The sequence below is a fragment of the Xenopus tropicalis genome, chromosome 8, assembly GCF_000004195.4.
Source record: "Xenopus tropicalis strain Nigerian chromosome 8, UCB_Xtro_10.0, whole genome shotgun sequence".
Classification (NCBI taxonomy): Eukaryota; Metazoa; Chordata; class Amphibia; order Anura; family Pipidae; genus Xenopus; species Xenopus tropicalis.
Genome location: NC_030684.2, coordinates 116,618,656 through 116,629,979, shown reverse-complemented (window position 1 = coordinate 116,629,979; position 11,324 = coordinate 116,618,656).

The window sequence follows — 11,324 nt, the reverse complement described above, 5'->3', positions numbered from 1 at the left end:
AATATATGTGTGCCACATATTTCAACGTTAAAGTTAGCATCCAAAAAAAAATAGAAAAAAAGTAAGTTTACATCTTACTGGGTATAAGCATACAGCAATACAGGGCACTGATGTGTATGGCCTGAGTGTGAGACCTTAAATGAAGGGAGAACAAAATGCAGCGGGACTTGCGTAAAGCACAATGCGACATATACACTATATGGGCAAAGTTATATGGACACCCATCTTAAATGTTGGAATAGTTTTTTTGAGCCAAACCCATCATTGCCAACACAGGTGCAACAACACCATAAAGACATTTTTTACAATTCTGTTTTCCTTGCTTTGTGGCAGCCATATGGGAAAGGCCATTTTCTGTTCAGCAGGAGAGTATCCCTATGCACAAAGCATTAAGAATTGGTTTGCTGAGGTGGGAGTGCAAGAACTTGACTGATCTCCACAAGTCCTGACCTCAACCGAACTTAACAATTGTGGGGTTACTTGGAATGCTGAGAGTAAGCCAGGCCTGATCCCAGTAGCATAACTTGGCTGCTCTGGGCCCCCCTGCAGGAAAAAACCTCTGTGGGGGCCAGGCATGAACAGCTGCATCTCCTGGCCCCGACCATGCCACTATATTTAAAGATAGAAGAAGGGCTGGGATGGGGGACTATGGTACAGCAAACCCCACAGTCTGGGCCACCCTTCGACTAAGGGATCTGCCGTATACTCCACTGCCTGTTCCTCAATGTCAGCGCTTAACCTCACTAACAGTCTTTGGGAAAATGAAAGAAAATTTCAATATTTCCCATATGGGCTTTTTCCTACCATTTTAAATCAAATGTATTTTTGCCGAGAGATATCTGAAATTTTATAGCACAAGGTTAGGGATTAGCCAACCTTTATTTTAGGATACAGTTGAAGGATGGGCCTGTTTTACAGCTGGGATGGGGAGCATGAAATTGTATTTGACCGGGGGAATCTCAGGGGTCTCTAGTTTATAAATCCACTACGTGCTCTGTCTCTTTTAGACCCCACTTGCTGGAGGAGGTGGTGTGCTAAAAAGCTTGGGACGGAGGTAGGTTCCAGTAGGTGAAGTAAGTGCCAGGAAAGATTAGTAATAGCCCATTGTAGGAGTGAGAGGCAGGATTAGGGTAGTTAGTAAAGCAGCCAGAGGCTCCAAGGAGGCGAGTAGGTTTAGTAACCAGTGGTGTTTATGCTGCTAGTAGGAATTCCTAGCCATTAGAATGATACTAAAATACTACTCTTTAAAATATGAATGTACTTTAAAACAGGGGTTCCCAACCTTTTTAGCCCCGCGGCCCGGTAGGAGGCACAAAATCTTTTACACGGACCGAGGGGGGCGGGGCGCGGCGCGTAATACATGCGACGCGCTGGGGGGGAGGGGGCGCTGCGGCCCACTGCCATGCCATTGCTTATTGCCACGTTGATCATTTTCGCTAATACCTCTGCTTTTGTAAGTAGTGATGAGTGAATCTGTCTATCCATGAAACGCATTTGTTGCTCAACTATTTTGTCGCCTGCGTCTTTTTTTGTTGCCCACGTCCTTTTTTGTCACGACCGTGCCCAATTTGCCGCGACTGAACTTTTTGTGACACACAGTGAATTTTTCCATGCTGAATTTTCACGGAAGTTTCACAAAACAATTCGCCAATGGCAAAATGTGGAAATTTGCTGAGAATCCATGCCTAGCAAAAAAATTTGCTCATCGCTATTTGTAAGTAATTGTTACTTGAAGTTCCTAAACCTGACGGTTTTGCCAACCTGACCGTCCCTTCTCAGCCTGTCAGTTATAGCATCTAATGCTAACGGACTCCTGCTGGACAAATATGGCCGCCCCTTCATAGAGGAACATGGTGATGTAAAAGCTTTGGGCAAATACTTTTATGACAAAATTAAAAAATATCAAGCAAAGACAATGCTATGACAGATGTAAAAAAAAAAATACTAATTTCCGGTATCAGTATTTCTTTAAGCTCAGAAAAAGAAAGATTCCTGGAGCTTAGCATGGGGATTGTTTAGCAAGGCATTGAGTACTCTCTCTGGGCTACTGCAAGCACCATACCTGTGCTTGTATAAATATCATCCAGTTAATGAGAGTGTCTAGGTAATTACTGATTTGATTTAGATCTGAGTTAGCACACACACCATCAAGAGTTATTTTGCTTTAACAACCACTGGTGCACAAGTTATTTGAGAAGTTAGCTTTGTGTGTGGGGTACAGTGTGATTAACCCTTCATCCAACAGTATGAGTAAAGGAGTTGCATGTAACATGTTTGGCTAAATCTAAGGTAAACTATTTGGCATAATTAAAAATCTTTAGGGCAGTGTTCCCCAACCAGTGGCTCGGGGGTAACATGTTGCTCCCCAACCCCTTGGATGTTGCTCTCAGTACCCCCAAACCAGGTAGTTAATTTTGAATTCCTGACTTGGTGGCAAGTTTTGGTTGAATAAAAACAAGAGTTACTACCAAATAAAGCCCCTGTAAGCTGATAGGGTGCATAGAGGCTGCCTAATAGCCAATCTTAGCCCTTATTTGGCACCTCCATGAACTTTTATGGTGCTTGTGTTGCTCTCCAAGTCTTTTTACTTTTTACTGTGGCTCACGAGTAGGGATGTAGCGAACATCGCCAAAAATGTTTGCGGACCCGTTCGCAGACTTTCGGCAAAACTCGCGAATATTCGCGAACTTTGCGAACCCCATAGACTTCAATGGGAAGGCGAACTTTAAAACCTAGAAAAGCCATTTCTGGCCAGAAAACTGATTTTAAAGTTGTTTAAAGGGTGCCACGACCTGGACAGTGGCATGCAGGAGGGGGATCAAGCAAAAATTTCTCTGAAAAATACTTTGTAAAAAAAACGCCCCCCAAAAAAAACGCCAAAAAAACGGCAAAAAATAACGCCAAAAAAACGCCAAAAAAACGGCAAAAAATAACGCCAAAAAAAAAAAAGCCAAAAAAAACGCGGCGAACCCAAAATGGCGAACATCGCCAAAAGCTCGCGAATTTGCGGACTTGCGAACACCCGACGTTCACGCGAATTAGTTCGTCGGCGAACAGTTCGCTATATCTCTACTCACGAGTAAGAAAGGTTGTGGAACCCTGCTTTAGTAAAAAGACACACAAAGCTACTAGTAGCAGCTACTTGTCATGGCTACTAAACGCCAGAAAATACCCTGCCATAGACATTAGTGAGAATTGCCTCTGCTAAAACACATGTAGAGACAATTATCAGTAAATGATCACTAAATAGTAGCCACAACAAGTAGCTGCTACTAGTAGCTCTGTGTGTCTTCACCCTAAGATACCCCATTTCCAAAAAAGGTGTTAAAGTTAAAATGACCATAAGAGATCTATGTGTATTCCTAGATTTAGCACTGTAATATCCACTGCATTACACAGACACCCATCCATTGCATTAGTTTGTCTGTATAAATTTATGCACCCACATTAAAAGCTACTATATACCAGTGTTGGTATGCCATGTTACACATTTTGGGTCTCAGTACATCATACAAATTTCCCTTAAAGCTAATGGCACCCTGGGCTGTTTTGATATTGGCAGTTCCCTCAGGGAGACTCGCTGAGCCATCTCTATGTCCCTCCGCACTATCAGCCATTTACCATCTAATGAGCTGAAATAAATGCTGCCTAGAGTAGGTTTTGGGGAGGGAGCATCACAGGCCTCATAGGACGACCCCAGCATCTGCCATACATAGAATATATCCCATTTATATCTTGACAGCTCTCCTTGATAGGATAGTAGCCATCATAGACGGAATTGTTTGTGGCACACCACATTTGATATTTTAATGCTCTCAAACCCCTATTTGCCATTAGCCAATTGGGACTTACATTACAAACAAATTCAGTCAGCCAGTAAGAGGTAGCATTTTAAGTTAAAATCAGGAATGATCTAATTAAAAAACTTCCCATTCCACCTACATTTTCATTCTGTTTGGCAGAACTTTCTTGATCAGGGACCGCAGGCGAGACTCATTTCAAGCTGCCGCGTTGAGATAAATATAGCTCATGCAGAAAACTGACCCTTTTTTCATTGCCAAAACCTCGTCAAGTTTCTTTTTCTCAGCTACTAAATGTCACCGGAGTATGCACGACAAACTTCTGTTTAGCAATAAAGACTTTATTTTCTCCTGCTACCCACTCACGCTATAAATTCTGCATTTTTTACAAGGCAGATTTAAAAGAACATTAAGCCTTAGGTAAGCAGCAACAAAGCCCGAGCATTAGCGCAAAGTGCAGTTCTGGTAATTCCAGCTGCTTATCTTAATGTGCGTATTGATATATAGCCCAGTGTTTGCCCCAACACTTTGGGGCACATTTACTAATCCACGAACATCCAAAAGCTTCCGAATGCATTTTTTTCTTAATGGTTGGTATTTGTGGAACTTTTCCGTCGCCGTTGAGATTTTTTTGTATTTTGCGCGTCGTTTTCGTTGCCGTCGCAAAAAATTCGGATTGGTTTTACGACTTTATCGTATATTTTCCGCGACTTTTCCGTCACCGTCGCGAAAAATTCGGATTGGTTTTACAATTGCTCAATACAAAAAAAATTGTGCAAAACACAAAAAAATCGCGACGGCGACGAAAAAGTCGCAAAATTTTTGTTTCCAATCCGATTTTTTCCCATTCGGGATTCGGATTCGAGGATTAGTAAATGTGCCCCTTTGTATACATTTTTGTCAAAATATTCTGTCTGCACATCAAATTTGTACCTTTTGTCTTGTTCTTTACTCAACACTCTATTACTGTGATGATGGAGCACCTACAATTATAGAAAGCACCTAACACGTGCAGATTTACTGGCAGTTACAGTGTTAAGTCAATAAGAGACTGATATCACTAGTTGGTTTCCTAGCAGGCACACTGAAAGCTGACCTGTGCCAGAGCACAATGGCCGCCTTGTAGACAACAAAGACCCAAGCAGGGAATAGAATCAATGTGTCCCAAGTGCAGCTATGGACTTTACATACTATAAAGGCACAGTTCAGTGATGTGGTTTGGGAGTGTAATGATGCTTTAATTCTACCTTTCAAGAAGGACAAAAGCTTAGCATTGAAGTTGATGAGAACTTGGCTTTAGGCCATAAGAACCACAGTACTTTAGCAGGGAATATCTGCCTCTGAAGATGTCCCATCTCTTTTCCTGCTCACTAACCTGAGCTTGGGGACCATGGAATATCAGAAACCAACAGCCCTGTAGCATCAGCTTCTTTTCCAAACAAACCTTCCGACAACCCCTAAGCTTAACTTCTCAACATCAGCTCAAAGCATACTGAGCATGTGCAGTGTCACTGGCACTGAAATGGTGACCCAATGTGATCTAAGACAAGTTGCTCCTGTGGACAACTTTGAAGACCTGGATCATTACTGTTATAGGGCTCCTAAATTTCTCTGATTTGGTGGTTTGGTACAATTCATTCAGCATATTCATTTTTTTAGGGTTTAGTTCTCTTATTAGTCATTTTAATATGGAAGATTGTCCTAATCTTAGAAAAAAACAAGAGTAGTAAGCCCAGTAGTTTAAAAACCAAAAAGAAAAAAAAAATGCAGGCCATGATTTTCTATCATACAGTTATTACAGTGAACTTCTTGGGATTCTTTTGGGTTTTTATTGCTGCAGATACATTTTATTGCTATATAGACCCTCTTCCTTCTGCCATTCAAACCACTGCCTGGTTTCTTGGGCAACTGGAACCCTAGCATAGGATGAATAATGAATTACATTCAACCATAGTTGTCATATACCGGACGGGCCAATTCTGAGGTGGAATTCGAAATGCAGTTGTTTTCTCTTTATTTTATAGTTTTGAGGAGACCCTGATTTTGTCCACAGCATATTATCATATAAAGAGATTCAATGATATTCATTAAATACATCCCATACATGGTTATTCAAACTGAATGAATAAATATAGTGTTATTTGTCTTAAAATACACAAAAGCCATTAATATCTTGTAAATAACATATTCATAAACTATACTTAGTGATGTCATAACATATTATCAGTGCTTAGTGATATCATCTGTGTCACATGACACCTAGGGGCACATTTACTAATCCGCGAACGTCCGAAAAGCATCCGAATGCGTTTTTTTCGTAATGATCGGTATTTTGCGAATTTTTCGAGCTCAATACGAAAAAGTCGCGAAAATTTGCGAAAGTCGTAATGGCCATGAAAAAGTTGCGACAATTCACGAAAGTCATAATGGCTATGAAAAAGTTGCGACAATTCACGAAAGTCATAATGGCTATGAAAAAGTTGCGACAATTCACGAAAGACAGTGACGAAAAAATCGCGAAAAATACGAAAAAGTCGCAAAATGTACGTTTCCAATCCGATTTTTTCACATTCGGGATTCGGATTCGAGGATTAGTAAATCAGCCCCCTAGTAATGAGCGAATCTGTCCCGTTTGCTTTGCTGAAAAATTTGCAAATCTTGTGAAAAATTCACAAAACGGTGAAAATGTTGTGTGTCAAAAAAAAATTATTGTGGGCGTAATTTTTTTGACGTGTGCAACTATTTTTTTGGATGCTCTGCATTTTTTAAATGTGCACGACAATTTTTTTTACGCGGCCGACAATTTTTTGTCGTGCAGTCAATTTTTCTGCAACAAATTTTCTCGAGCGTTTCGTGAAACTATAGTTTGAAGGTGAAATTTGCCGCGACTCCATGCCTGCCAAATTATTTTGCCCATCACTATTGACACGTTGAATGCTATTATTGGTCTATGTGGCACTGGAAGCATGACGTGAGCGACGTCGGATCCTGACCCGCCTTTCTCCCAACCCTAACCCCTTCGCCTCTTTTACTTACCGTCCCCAATAAACACTCGGACACCAATTCTTGGGATAAAAATGGCTGCAGAACATTTATTAATAACAATCAAAGTTTTAATTTAAAACATATCATAAAGAACAAATAAGATACAAAACATCTCATGAACACAATACAAATGTTTGTATAACAAACAACCAACTTTGAATAACCATAAACCACAACAAGCCAATAACTGTGCAGCGCAACTGGCGCTGCCAGCTGCTCTTCCAGCCCGGAACCCCCTACCCAACTCACAAAACTCACCTCCTGATCCACTTACTTACCCCTGAGGTTCCAGGCATGCCAGCCCCAATCAACTATCAAACTCCCTTCCTAACCCAACCATTGTTTTTCCCCAACTCAATCACCCCGCCAACACCACTCGTTGCCTCCACCTCTATAGGGAGGGAGGGTGGTTGTTTTACTATGCTGCCTAAAATGGATTGAGGAGCGGGAATGGTTACTACTATTTATACCCTCAATACAAAACAACCAATCACCTATAACTGGGAGTGGCTATGTCTGCCCTACGTCTCCGTCATGCCCCTGCTTCCCTACGTTTCCCTACGGGTCATTGGGCTACTTGAAACGCGTAAGGATATATTAAATCATTTGTAATAAAACACTTTGCGTGGTTTTGCTCTTTAAGTGCCTTCCTTATATCCTACATATTATCCACTCCCCTGGCCCCCCAGCTACCCACAGTGGGTCACCCCCTGGGTGGGTTTTGACATTTCCATATATCTGAGTAAATATTGGGCCATAGCATTTAAAAAACCAGCACTATAATTTTGTAAACACGCTGAAAAGTACTGAATAAAGGTTAAATGAATTAAGATCTTTATAAAATGACTGAAAGCGGTAAATCATGCTGAAAGTGCGGATTCAGCAATTATTGAACCTGAAGATTTAAATTAATGATTCCCTTAAAAGGCAAAGTACAACTGCGGAAAGTAATAGAAGAGCCCAGATGATAACGTTGCTGATCCTGGTTTAAAGCCTCCGGCCTAAATGATCAGTGCAATCATAATAACTTTATAATTAATGTGAGGAAAGACAGGTTCTATTAACCAGACCGTGGCCTTTGTCCTTAGGCAATGTTTAGTGAAAGCAAATAATAATTTCACTTGTATACAGTATATAATGGTTTCTGGATAACTGATTCTGACCCACTCCCACCCCCCCTGCTTGTTATGGAGCATAATTAGAATGTTTTATTTAAAATTTAATATGGTTTTGAAAGGAAAGAGCATTTAATGAAGAATGTATATAACGAATAAGGGTAGAAATGCTATGCAGATTTACTGCACTAATTCAGAGATTCCCATTAATTCCCATGATCCATGTCTCCAACATTGTGTCCTATACCTCCAAACAGACCACTGCCTGACCACTGAAAATTCAGCCAATCCCTACATGCTGTATTATAACTCCACCCCCATATGTGATTGGCTCACCCTAGACAGAAACGACTCCTCCCCTGATGTAATTATCTCCGCCCTAAAGTCATCCTAAAAGGTGGCAACCCTAGGGGTAGATTTATCAAAACACGAGTTTGAATCCCAAATGGGAAAAATTCGGATTGGAAACGAAAATGCTTACAAAATATCACGAAAATGCTTACAAAAAAAATCATATTAGTCACGATAATATCGTATTGGCGATCCGAAAGTCACGAAATTTTCGTACCGAACGATTGTAAACAGCGGCAAAACCAATCCGATTTTTTGCGCACTATAAATACGAAAAAGTCGTGCAAGCGTCGAAAAAGTCGGGAAAGCGCCGAAAAATTCATGCAAGTGTCCAAAAAATTGCGCAAGGTACGGAAAAGTCGTGGAAAATACGATTGGACCGAACGAACGATCGGAGCGTTCGTGGATAAGTAAATGTGCCCCCTAGTGTTTGTTGCATAAGGAAGCTAAGCATAAGGAATACTTAAGGGCCTATTTACTAACTGTCAATTATTTTTTATGCATTAAGTGCTAAACTCACATTTTGATAAATCTGCCTCTTATCCTGAATTAGTACATGGTAATTTCAATACATGTAATAAAGGGCACAAAAATAATCACCTATAGCAACCAATCAGCAGAAAACATTTTTTGGCCACTTGCAAACATCTAATTGGTTGCTTTACCTTTCACTATTCAGCCTGGATACATTAAATATGTTTATTCCATGTCTGGACTGGGATTCAAAATAGGCCCTGGCATTCCAAGTACACAGAGGCCCAAACAGTTTCCCAGCCCAATAAATAGTGAGTGTCTATGGCACCTTACAGCAGCACCTCTGGCATTTGCCCCATCCTACAGATTGTCAGTCTGGGTCTGATTGTTATGTGGAGATCCTAAAATGTATTTTTATTGCACTGCTTACATTGCTACAAATTGTACCAGATCTGCAACTTTCAGAGCCACCTTCTTGCAAGGTATGTTACAATATATCTTTCAAAGGGCCAATGATATATTATAGACAGTGGAAATACCCAAAAAAAGAAAGCTATGTTTTGAAGGTTACCCTTTGGTTGAAAAGCTTCTTGTTTATAAGTAGGGTATATTTTGTATTGTTTTATTGGTTCATGTATAGGCAGCATACGTCATTACGGGTGTGTGTTGCAAGAGGAGATGGGTAGGCATAGTGGGTAGGTTTGCAGTTAGACAAATAGTTGTGTATGTGTGTGTTATAATTATCACCCATTGAGCAACTCTTTTCCAGGGTAAGCCTTTCCTCATAACTCAAACCTTCCATACTCTTTAACAAAATTGAACCCAACTGTTTCCTTACTTGAATGTATACCCTTTTAAATACAGGTCAATGTTTTTCTGGCCTTTGCTGCTGCTAATTGGTATCACTTGCTACAGCCTAACCCATGATTGGTCTGCATCACGGACCTGTATCACTGGCTCCTCTATTGTATAAATTAGGCCCTGTCACCAAAATATCTGCATTTATTAATGAGCTCACACTCTCAATCAAGATCTGTGTACAGGTATGGGATCCCTTATCTGGAAACCCGTTATCCAGAAAGTTTTGACTTACAGAAAGGCCATCTTCTATAAACTCCATTATAAGCAAATAATGATAATTTTTAAAAATGATTATTTGTAATAATAAAACAGTACCATGTACTTGATCCCAACTAAGATATAATTACCCCTTATTGGGGGCAGAACAGTCCTATTGGGTTTATTTAATGGTTAAATGATTCCCTTTTCTCTGTAATAATAAAACAGTACCTGTACTTGATCCCAACTAAGATATAATTACCCCTTATTGGGGGCAGAACAGCCCTATTGGGTTTATTTAATGGTTAAATGATTCCCTTTTCTCTGTAATAATAAAACAGTACCATGTACTTGATCCCAACTAAGATATAATTACCCCTTATTGGGGGCAGAACAGTCCTATTGGGTTTATTTAATGGTTAAATGATTCCCTTTTCTCTGTAATAATAAAACAGTACCTGTACTTGATCCCAGCTAAGATATAATTAATCCTTATTGGGTTTATTCAATATTTAAATAATTTTAGCAAACTTAAGTTATGGAGATCCAAATTACAGAAAGATCCCTTATCCGGAAAACCCCAGGTCCCGATCATTCTGGATAACAGGTCCCATACCCGTACTTTGAAATTAAAAAATTAAGCTCTTTGTCTCCCTTTATGATTGCTGCTTCACAGCACTTATTGTACAATGTATAAATATATATATTTTCTGGGCCCTAAAACATCTGTCTGTCTACTTGACTTAAAGTTCTTGACTTTACTCTTCTCTCCTTTCAATTTCCGTACCCCAGGGTGGCTACATCTGAATGGGGCTAAATGGAATGATAAACATAAACACCGTGGAAGAGAGTTGCAGCTAACTGACATTTTTCATTCAGTTTCACAGTGCAACGGATAAGGGAAAATGGACATGACTGCCCCTGCTGGAACACTGATACTGTGTTTGTAATCATGCTGCTGGGAGTCTAAACAACCCTGCGGGGACTTTGACAAACAGCAATGATGAATGGCACTGCGTTCTGATGGAGCTAAGTGGATAATTCTGTATAAAGTAAGCAGGGAAAGGCCCTTGGTCAAGCTTCGTGACGAAGGGCATTTGCTTCCCTGAAGTGTTGCTGGCATATGGCACTTTTTATGAGCAAAATAAATGTATCCAATTAGTCAACATGGGAATGTGCTTTCATTTATTACTGCTCTGTCTCTCAACCAATGTTGACAATATTGTAGAACTTCAGTGCATTAACACAGCGCTATGTGCAAAAAGATTTTCAGATTAAAATTGCTGTATTTTGTTACCCACAATGCATAATTTCCCTCCCAGAATTCCAGCATCTTTTTCCCCGTAAAGGCCCGGGCAGGTATTACAGATTGCCCTGTAATCTGTTACTGCTTTTCTTTATTGGTTCTGTTGGGGTTCTTGAAAGGCTACCCCATTGCCACTTAAAAATATTATTATGAAATGGTTATGGTACTTACACA